This window comes from Stenella coeruleoalba (genome assembly GCF_951394435.1).
Source record: "Stenella coeruleoalba genome assembly, chromosome: 8".
Taxonomy (NCBI): domain Eukaryota; kingdom Metazoa; phylum Chordata; class Mammalia; order Artiodactyla; family Delphinidae; genus Stenella; species Stenella coeruleoalba.
This window is the reverse complement of record NC_137154.1, coordinates 47,118,413-47,130,738: the sequence shown is the minus strand read 5'-3', so window position 1 is coordinate 47,130,738 and position 12,326 is coordinate 47,118,413. Positions and strand designations below refer to the sequence as shown.

Below are 12,326 nucleotides of genomic sequence, written 5' to 3'. Positions count from 1 at the left end.
AAATTGCGGCAAAAAAATACTTAGGAATAAACCTAACCAAGGATATGAAACACCTATATGCTGAGAACTAGAACACTGATAAAGGAAATTGAAGATGATACAAAGAAATGGAAAGATATCCCATGCTCTTGGATTGCAATAATTAATATTGTTAAAATGGCCACACTACCAAGGCAATCTACAGATTTAATGTGATCCCTATCAAATTACCCATGACATTTTTCACAGAGCTAGAACAAATAATCGTAAAATTTATATGGAACCACAAAAGACCCAGAATTAACATAGCAACTCTGAGGAAAAAGAACAAACCTGGAGGCACATCCCTCCCAGACTTTAGACAATACTACAAAGCTGCAGTAATCAAAACCACATGGTTTGGGCACAGAAACAGCCATATGATCAATGGAACAAACAAAGACAGCCCAAAAATAAACCCACACACCTACAATCAATTAATCTTTGACAAAGGAGGCAAGATGGTACAATGGAGAAAAGACAGTTTCTTCAGCAAGTGGTATTGGGAAAGCTGGGCAGCCCCACGTAAATCACTGAAGTTAGAACACTCTCTCACACCATACACACACACACAAACTCAAAATGGCTTAAAGATTTAAATATAAGACATGACACCATAAAAATCCTAGATAGAACAAAGGCGAAGCATTCTCAGACATAAACTGCAGTAATATTTTCTTAGTTCAGTCTCCCAAGGTAATAGAAATAAAAGCAAAAAAAACACAAATGGCACGTAATCAAAATTATGCTTTTGTACAGCAAGAAACCAAACAAAATGAAAAGACAACCTATGGAAAAAAAAAAAGACAACCTATGGAATGGGAGAAAATATTTGCAAATGATGCTACCAACAAGAGCTTAATTTCCAAAATATACAGACAGCTTACGCAACTCAATATCAAAAAGCCAAATAACCCAATCAAAAATGGGTAGAAGACCCAAATAGACATTTCTCCAAAGAAGACATACAGACGGCCAACAGGCACATGAAAAATAGCTCCACATTCACTAATAATTAAAGAAATGCAAATCAAAACTACAATGAGATATCATCTCACGGCAATCAGAATGGCTGTCATTAAAAAGTCCACAAATAATAAACACTGGAGAGGTGGTGGAGAAAAGGGGACCCTCCTACACTGTTGGTAGGAATGTAAATTGCTGCAGCCACTATGGAAAATAGCTGGGAAGTTCCTTAAAAAACTAAAAATTGAATTACCACATGATCCAGAAATTCCAGTCCTGTGCAATATTGGGAAAAGATGAAAACTCTAATTCGAAAAGATACATGCACCCTTATGTTCATAGCAGCACTATTCACAACAGCCAAGACATGGAAGCAATCTAAATGTCCACTAACAGATGAATGGATAAGGAAAATGTGACATATATATATATGTGTGTGTATATATATATATATATATATAAAATACACATACACACACAATGGAATATTACTCAGACATAAAAAAGAAAGAAATAGCACCATTTGCAGCAACATGGATGGACCTAGAGATTATCATACTAAGTGAAGTAGGTCAGAAAGAGAAAGACAAATTATATGATATCACATATTTAGAATCTAAAAAAAATACAAATAAACTTATTTGCAAAACAGAAGCAGACTCACAGGCATAGAAAACAAACTTATGGTTACCAAAGGGGAAAGGGGAAGGGAAGGGATAAATTAGGAGTATGAGGTTAAAAGATACATACTACTATATATAAAATAGAAAACAACAAGGATTTACCTTATAGCACATGGAACTATATTCAATATCTTGTAATAACCTATAATGGAAAAGAATCTGAAGTTGTACACCTGAAACTAACATAATGTTGTAAATCAACTATAGTTTAACAATAAAAAAACAGGCAAAAGACTAGGAAACTAGGGATGAAATTAGTTTAAATAAATAAATGCATGACTCAGCAAAGAAAAAAAGTAAATACATACCAGTATTTAATACATGTTTGTTTAATGAATAAAGTGTATTTCCCCTCTCCCCCTCTAAACTTGGAACAAAGAAAAGAGGACTATTACCTTCCGGCCTGGACAATATGCTTCACTTCCTGTGGCATCAAATAAGACACAATTGCCATAACTGCTCCTATAATAGGAAGCATAGAGGAGGAACCAAGATGGTGGAGTAGAAGGACGTGCTCTCACTCCCTCTTGCAAGAACACCAGAATCACAACTAGCTGCTGGACAATCATTGACAGGAAGACACTGGAACTCACCAAAAAAGATACCCCACATCCAAAGACAAAGGAGAAGCCACAATGAGATGGTAGGAGGGGCACAATCACAGTAAAATCAAATCCCATAACTGCTGGGTGGGTGACTCACAAACTGGAGAACACTTATACCACAGAAGTCCACCCACTGGAGTGAAGGTTCTGAGCCCCACATCAGGCTTCCCAACCTGGGGGTCCGGCAACGAGAGGAGGAATGCCTAGAGAATCAGACTTCGAAGCCTAGTGGGAACTGATTGCAGGACTTTCACAGGACTGGGGGAAACAGAGACTCCACTCTTGGAGGGCACACACAAAGTAGTGTGCGCATCGGGACCCAGGGGAAGGAGCAGTGACCCCAGGGGAGAGTGAAACAGACCTACCTGCTAGTGTTGGAGGGTCTCCTGCAGAGGCGGGGGCGGGGGGGCGCTGTGGCTCACCATGGGGACAGGGACACCGGCAGCAGAAGTTCTGGGAAGTACTCCTTGGCATAAGCACTCCCAGAGTCTGTCATTAGCCCCACCAAAGAGCCCAGATAGGCACCAGTGTTGGGTTGCCTCAGGCCAAACAACCAATGGGGAGGGAACCCAGCCCCACCCATCAAGAGTCAAGTGGATTAAAGTTTTACCGAGCTCTGCCCACCAGAGCAACACTCAGCTCTACCCACTACCAGTCCCTCCCATCAAGCCTCTTAGATAGCCTCATCCACCAGAGGGCAGAGAGTAGAAGCAAGAAGAGCTACAATCCTGCAGCCTGTGGAACAAAAACCACATTCACAGAAAGACAGACAAGATGAAAAGGCAGAGGGCTATGTACCAGATGAAGGAACAAGATAATACCCCAGAAAAACAACAAAATGAAGTGGAGATAGGGAACCTTCCAGAAAAAGAATTCAGAGTAATGATAGTGAAGATGATCCAGGACCTCGGAAAAAGAATGGAGGCAAAGATCGAGAAGATGCAAGAAATTTTAACAAAGAACTAGAAGAATTAAAGAACAAACAAACAGAGATGAAGAATACAATAACTGAAATGAAAACTACACTCGAAGGAATCAATAGCAGAATAACTGAGGCAAAAGAATGGATAAGTGACCTGAAAGACAGAATGGTGGAATTCATTGCTGCAGAACAGAATAAAGAAAAAAGAATGAAAAGAAATGAAGACAACCTAAGAGACCTCTGGGACAACATTAAACGCAACAACATTCACATTATAAGGGTCCCGGAAGGAGAAAAGACAGAGAAAGGACCTGAGAAAATATTTGAAGAGATTATAGTCGAAAACTTCCCTAATATGGGAAAGGAAATAGCCACACAAGTCCAGGAAGCGCAGCGAGTCCCATATAGGATAAACCCAAGGAGAAACACGCCTAGACACATAATAATCGAATTGTCAAAAATTAAAGACAAACAAAAATTATTGAAAGCAGCAAGGGAAAAATGACAAATAACATACAAGGGAACTCCCATAAGGTTAACAGCTGATTTCTCAGCAGAAACTCTACAAGCCAGAAGGGAGTAGCATGATATAATTAAAGTGATGGAAGGGAAGAACCTACAACCAAGATTACTCTACCCGGCAAGGATCTCATTCAGATTCGATGGAGAAATCAAAAGCTTTACAAAAAAACAAAAAACAAAAAAACCTTTACAGACAAACAAAGGCTAAGAGAATCCAGCACCACCAAACCAGCTCTACAGCAAATGCTAAAGGAACTTCTCTAAGTGGGAAACACAAGAGAAGAAAAGGATCTATAAAAACAAACACAAAACAATTAAGAAAATGGTCACAGGAACATACATATCGTTAATTACCTTAAACGTGAATGGATTAAACACTCCAACCAAAAGCCACAGGCTTGCTGAATGGATACAAAAACAAGATCCATATATATGCTGTCTACAAGAGACCCACTTCAGATCTAGGGACACATACAGACTGAAAGTGAGGGGATTGAAAAAGATTCCATGAAAATGGAAATAAAAATAAAGCTGGAGTAGCAATACTCATATCAGATAAAATAGACTTTAAAAGAAAGAATGTTACAAGAGACAAGGAAGGACACTACATAATGATCAAAGGATCAATCCAAGAAGAAGATATAGCAATTATAAATATATATGCACCCAACATAGGAGCACCTCAATACATAAGGCAACTGCTAACAGCTATAAAAGAGGAAATTGACAGTAACACAATAATAGTGGGGGACTTTAACACCTCACTTACACCAATGGACAGATCATCCAAAATGAAAATAAATAAGGAAAGAGAAGCTTTAAATGACACAATAGACCAGACAGATTTAATTGATATTTATAGGACATTCCATCCAAAAACAGCAGATGACACTTTCTTCTCAAGTGCGCACGGAACATTCTCCAGGATAGATCAAATCTTGTGTCACAAATCAAGACTCAGTAAATTTAAGAAAATTGAAATCATATCAAGCATCTTTTCTGACCACAATGCTATGAGATTAGAAATGAAATACAGGGGGAAAAAACGTAAAAAACACAAACACATGGAGGCTAAACAATACGTTACTAAATAACCAAGATAACACTAAAGAAATCAAAAAGGAAATCAAAAAATACCTAAAGACAAATGACAATGAAAACATTACAATCCAAAACCTATGGGATGCAGCAAAAGCAGTTCTAAGAAGAAAGTTTACAGCTATACAAGCCTGCCTCAAGAAACAAGAAAAATCTCAAATAAATAATCTAACCTTACACCTAAAGGAACCAGAGAAAGAACAACAAACAAAACCCAAAGTTAGCAGAAGGAAAGAAATCATAAAGATCAGAGCAGGAATAACTGAAATAGAAACAAAGAAAACAATAGCAAAATCAATAAAACTAAAAGCTGGCTCTTTCAGAAGATAAACAAAATTGATAAACGGTTAGCCAAACTCATGAAGAAAAAGAAGGAGAGGACTCAAATCAATAAAATTAGAAAAGAAAAAGGAGAAGTTACAACAGACACCGCAGAAATACAAAGCATCATAAGAGACTACTACAAGCAACTCTATGCCAATAAAATGGACAACCTGGAAGTAATGGACAAATTCTTAGACAGGTATAACCTTCAAGACTGAACCACGGAGAAACAGAAAATATAAACAGACCAATCACAAGTAATGAAATTGAAACTGTGATTAAAAATCTTCCAACAGGGCTTCCCTGGTGGCGCAGTGGTTGAGAGTCCACCTGCCAATGCAGGGGACACAGGTTCGTGCCTCGGTATGGGAAGATCCCACATGCCATGGAGCGGATAGGCCCGTGAGCCATCGCCACTGAACCTGCATGTCTGGAGCCTGTGCTCCGCAACGGGAGAGGCCAAAACAGTGAGAGGCCCGTGTACCGCAAAAAAAAAAAAAATCTTCCAACAAACTAAAGTCCAGGACCAGATGGCTTCACAGGTGAATTCTATCAAACATTTAGAGAAGAGCTAAAACCCATCCTTCTCAAAATCTTCCAAAAAATTGCAGAGGAAGGAACATTCCCAAACTCATTCTATGAGGCCACCATCACCCTGATACCAAAACCAGACAAAGATACTCCAAGGAAAGAAAATTACAGACCACTATCACTCATGAATATAGATGCAAAAATCCTCAACACAATACTAGCAAACAGAATCCAACAGCACATTAAAAGGATCATACACCATGATCAAGTGGGATTTATCCCAGGGATGCAAGGATCCTTCAATATATGCAAATCAATCAATGTGATACACCATATTAACAAACTGAAGAATAAAAACTATATGATCATCTCAATAGATGCAGAAAAAGCTTTTGAGAAAATTCATCACCAATTTATCATAAAAACTATCTAGAAAGTGGACAGAGAGGGAACCTACCTCAACATAATAAAGGCCATATATGACAAACCCACAGCAAACATCATTCTCAATGGTGAAAAACTGATAGCATTTCCTCTAAGATCAGGAAAAAGACAAGGATGTCCACTCTCACCACTATTATTCAACATAGTTTTGGAAGTCCTAGCCATGGCAATCAGAGAAGAAAAACAAATAAAAGGAATACAATTTGGAAAAGGAGAAGTAAAACTGTCACTGTTTGCAGATGACATGATACTATACATAGAGAATCCTAAAGATGCCACCAGAAAACTAATAGAGCTAATCAATGAATTTGGTAAAGTGGCAGGATACAAAATTAATGCAAAGAAATCTCTTGCATTCCTATACACTAATGATGAAAAATCTGAAAATGAAATTAAGGAAACACTCCCATTTACCACTGCAACAAAAAGAATACAATACCTAGGAATAAACCTACCTAAGGAGGTAAAAGATCTGTACTCAGAACTATAAGACATTGATGAAAGAAATCAAAGATAACACAAACAGATGGAGAGATATACCATGTTCTTGGACTGGAAGAATCAATATTGTGAAAATGACTATACTACCCAAAGCAATCTACAGATTCAATGCAATCCCTATCAAATTACCAATGGCATTTTTTACAGAACTAGAACAAAAAAAATCTTAAAATTTTTATGGAGACACAAAAGACCCCGAATAGCCAAAGCAATCTTGAGGGAAAAAAAGGGAGCTGGAAGAATCAGACTCCCTGACTTCAGATTATACTACAAACCTACAGTAATCGAGACAATATGGTACTGGCACAAAAACAGAAATAGAGATCAATGGAACAGGATAGAAAGCCCAGAGATAAACCCATGCACCTATGGTCAACTAATCTATGACAAAGGAGGCAAGGATATACAATGGAGAAAAGACAGTCTCTTCAATAAGTGGTGCTGGGAAAACTGGACAGCTACATGTAAAAGAATGAAATTAGAACACTCCTTAACACCATACACAAAAATAAACTCAACATGGATTCGAGACCTAAATGTAAGACTGGACACTATAAAACTCTTAGAGGAAAACATAAGAAGAACACTCTTTGACATAAATCACAGCAAGATCTTTTTTGATCTACCTCCTAGAGTAATGGAAATAAAAACAAAAATAAACAAATGGGACCTAATGAAACTTCAAAGCTTTTTCACAGCAAAGGAAACCATAAATAAGACGAAAAGACAACCCTCAGAATGGGAGAACGAATCAACGGACAAAGGATTAATCTCCAAAATATATAAACAGCTCATGCAGCTCAATATTAAAGAAACAAACAACCCAATCCAAAAATGGGGAGAAGACCTAAATAGACATTTCTCCAAAGAAGACATACAGATGGCCAAGAAGCACATGAAAACCTGCTCAACATCACTAATTATTAGAGACATGCAAATGAAAACTACAATGAGGTATCACCTCACACCAGTCAGAATGGGCATTCAGAAAATCTACAAACAACAAATGCTGGAGAGGGTGTGGAGAAAAGGGAACCCTCTTGCACTGTTAGTGGGAATGTAAACTGATACATCCACTATGGAGAACAATATGGAGGTTCCTTAAAAAACTAAAAATAGAATTACTATATGATCCAGCAATCCCACGACTGGGCATATACCCAGAGATAACCATAATTCAAAAAGATACATGTACCCCAATGTTCAATGCAACACTATTTACAATAGCCAGGTCATGGAAGCAACCTAAACGCCCATCAACAGACTAATGGATAAAGAAGTTGTGGTACATATATACAATGGAATATTACTCAGCCATAAAAAGGAACAAAATTGAGTCATTTGTTGAGACATGGATGGATCTAGAGACTGTCATACAGAGTGAAGTAAGTCCAAAAGAGAAAAACAAATATCGTATATTAATGCATATATGTGGAACTTAGAAAAATGGTACAGATGAACCGGTTTGCAGGGCAGAAATTGAGACACAGATGTAGAGAACAAACGTATAGACACCAAGGGGTGAAAACCACGGCGGGGTGGGGGGTGTGTGTGATTAATTGGGTGATTGGGATTGACATGTATACACTGATATGTATAAAATTGATGACTAATAAGAACCTGCTGTATAAAAAATAAATAATAAAATAAAAAACAAACAACCCAATCCAAAAATGGGCAAAAAACCTAAGTAGACATCTCTCCAAAAAGACATACATATGTCCAAGAAGCACATGAAAAGCTGCTCAACATCACTAATTATTAGAGAAATGCAAATCAAACCTACAATGAGGTGTCACCTCACACCAGTTAGAATGGGCAGCATCAGAAAATCTACAAACAACAAATGCTGGAGTGGGTGTGGAGAAGAGGGAACCCTCTTGCACTGTTGGTGGGAACATAAACTGATATAGCCACTATGGAGAACAGTATGGAGGTTCCTTAAAAAACTAAAAATAGAATTACCATATGACCCAGCAATTCCACTACTGGGCATATACCCAGAGAAAACCATAATTCAAAAAGACACATGTACCCCAATGTTCATTACAGCACTATTTACAATAGCCAGGTCATGGAAGCAACCTAAATGCTCATCGACAGACGAATGGATTGAGAAGTTGTGGTACATATACATGATGGACTATTACTCAGCCATAAAAAGGAATAAAATTGGGTCATTTGTTGAGAGGTGGATGAATCTAGAGACTGTCATACAGAGTGAAGTAAGTCCAAAAGAGAAAAACAAATATCGTATATTAATGCATATATGTGGAACCTAGAAAAATGGTACAGATGAACCGGTTTGCAGGGAGAAATTGAGACACAGATGTAGAGAACAAACGTATGGACACCAAGGTGGGAAAGCAGCGGTGGGTGGGGGGGGGGGTGGGGGGGTGATGAATTGGGAGATTGGGATTGACATGTATACACTAATATGTATAAAATGGATAACTAATAAGAACCTGCTATATTAAAAAAAATAAATTCAAAAAAAATTTTTTAATAAAAAAGAATGTAGAAAGCGTCTATACATGCGTTGGCAATGCTACGTGACATTATTCTTAAAACTATTTAGAGAGAAACTATGTTTAGTACACATCAAACAAAATAAATACTAAGGAGAACAAGTGGCATATTGAAGAGGGGTTAACAAATGCACTGAAGTATAAGCATGGACGCTTTCTGGAGAATATGGATTTTTTCCCTATAGCCTCTCAACTAACCTTAGTAAAAATTCTACCATCACTAGGCTCAGGATGCAAGTTGGGGCATACAAAATTTTTAAAAAGTCTCTGCTCTGTGTAGTACAGGATTCAAGCGCGCACACACACACACACACACACACACACACACACACACAAAACAACCCAACCAACAACAACAAAAACCCAACCTCCTGGGAATTCCCTGGCAGTCCAGTGGTTAGGACTCCACGCTTCCACTGCAGGGGGAACGGGTTTGATCCGTGGTTTGGGAACTAACATCCCACATGCCACATGGCAGGAAAAAAAAAAAACAAACCCAACCTCCTCACAATAAAATGATGTAAACCTAAAAGAAGAAATGACTAACACACATAGGGAGGTTTGAGGAGAATTCCGAGGGACAAGACATTTCAATTGTCTTTCTAAGAATGCTGTTTTTAGCAGTCATAAAAGGGCAAGAAGAACACTACAACTTATAGAAAACAACATGCACAAAGTAGAAGAGTCACAAAGGATAAACTGTTTTTTGCAAACAGTGGGATGGTCCCCATATAGGGGAGGTTTGAGGCAGGAAATGCGGTTAGTGCAGTTGCACTGAGGGAAGCCTTATAATCAACTAGCCAAGCAACTGGCTCTCTAGACTCTGACTGCCTTGCTGTGTATATGTTATACATGTACACTTACCAGCTATATCACTTCTGGCAGATTAAGTAACTCTCCAGGCCATAGGTTCCTCACTACAAACATGGTCATGATAATGGCACTTATCTCTTGGGACAGCCGTGAGGATATATGAGATGGTGTAACTGAAGCATGCGATGAAGCCTAGAAGTTATTAGAATTATCTACTTTGTAAGCAAAAGGTACCTAAAAATCTAAAATGGAATGTACAGTGATTGTAGATTGGACGTAGAAAAGCTGGTAGCAGGTGAAGGAAAGGACTGGGAGAGGGAAAAAGTAGAGGCTGTGGCAAAAATCCACGAGTGAGGAAGTAGAATGCGGGAGACATTTCTTATTCAGGATCCTGGAATCTAGAAAATGTGGACAACAAGAGAGGATGAGGAATCAAAGTAATCCAAGCTGGGTCCTGAAAAATGAGTAAAAGTCTACAGGAAACAAAATGGAGGAGGAGAAGTTGTGGCAGAGCGAACCCCACATGCAAGGGCACAGCAACATGAAGGATCATGATGTGTTTGGAAAAGAGAGAGCACTACTGTCTGCTTTGAGTGTAGGGTTACTTAGAGGGATGTGGTGGAAACTGAGCCAGGAGCAGCGTCTAGGGATCCATTTTCGATGAGCATCAAATATCATGCTGGGGTATTTGGATTTCCTCCTATAAGCAGTGTATAGTCATTCACTGTTTTTGACACTATTAGTGACTTAACTGTTTAGGAATCCAATATCTGGTCACCATGTAGTGAATAAAAATGCAACAGATTTGTGACTAATAGAAAACTACAGAGGCACCATATTCACCCTATCGGATAGGTCAAGGACAATGGCAGAGAGAAAAAAACAAACAAAAAAGGTGATGGCAAAAGGACATCTGGAATTTTGGAAGTGAATTTATGTGTATAAAGGTGAGGAAGAAATCAAAATTGGGGTCTGACGGTAGCTCTCTAATGACTGCAACTAACTCAAATAGGAAGTACAGGAGAAAAGTCTGACATGTGGGGGAAATATGACCAATTCTGTTCTGAAAATCTTACATTCAATACTAGGAGGACATTTTGGCCCGGGAATGTGCCAAAGAAAATTAGAGACTCCTTTACGGTAGAGGTTAGGATCGCAGAGTTATACAAGGTGAGTGATAGCTAAAGCAGTAAGAATGGAAAAATGTTTCCTTTAGAGGAAATAGACTGGAAAACCTCCCAAGGAAAGAGAGTGGCGTGGTCTCAAAGACAAGCCATTTGGGTCTAGCCTGAAGACTGCTTAGGCAGGTGAGTGCCCCACCTTAGGGTCTCTGAGTTAGCTGTGAAACATGCCAGTAATGCTCTCTCCCCTGATCTTCACCCGTTGGTTGCTTTTGCCATTGTTTTCCATTTAAGCACATCGCCTCCTCAGAGAGGGCTTCCTTGACTCCACAAACCAAAGCAGTCATTCACTCTTTCATCACGGAGATCCTATGTGTCTGGTTACATTTTGTGTTTCCCATGTATAAAATTGCCTGGCCCATCACATGCATTTAGTCAGTATGTGTTGAATAAATTCACGACTTCTAGAGTCACTTAAGCACTCTATAACTCACTTTATGTTTTATAAAATCGAAATGAAATTCCAAGCACATAGACTTGTGAGGATGACATGAGACATCTCTAACCCCAGCATATTGCCTGGCACATTATAGGTATTAGGTGGGTGCTGGTTACCTGGCCTGAATCCTCTTGTATTCTTTGCCCATAACTACAATGCAAAGAGAAAAGAGCAACCCTTCACATCACAATATATTTGTTAGTCCTACAGAATAATTTCCAGCCTATGTTTCTTTCTCTTGCATACTCCTTCATTTTCCACTGCTGATTCCTTACTATTTTTCTTCCCCTTCACCTTTAACAATGACTGAAGTTAAAATTAAAATTCCATGGAATGTCTTCATGTCATTTTTCCACCCTTACCTCTTCAAGATTGGAATAATAAATAGTTGAAATAAAAATATGATTTACAAAACTGATCTGAGGAATTGGAGTTTATTCCATTCAGCTCTGCACTTCAAAGCAAACCACATAACAAGTATACCTGCTAGAAAATGTCCTGAAGGTTTTGCTAAAAAGTCCAAAATTTGATTAGAACATCATGACCAGAATATGCCACTCTAAATGAGACAGTGCCTTCGAAATCATTTTGACGCCAAGCTAATCCATTAACATTATATTAGGCATCTGAAAAGACCTTCAATGAGAAATTATTAAGAACTTAAAATTATTGACATGTATTAAGAACTAATGATATTTTAAATCTCAAGCTTTAATTATTACCATGAATAGGAACCCAGTAGAAGTTACAA

General features: G+C 38.3%; 1 protein-coding gene across 9 annotated transcripts in view; it reads right to left on the bottom strand.

The window, feature by feature from the left end:
• OVCH2 (ovochymase 2) overlaps positions 1-12,326 on the bottom strand; it is a 200,445-nt gene that overhangs the window by 101,286 nt on the left and 86,833 nt on the right. The window lies entirely within an intron of this gene.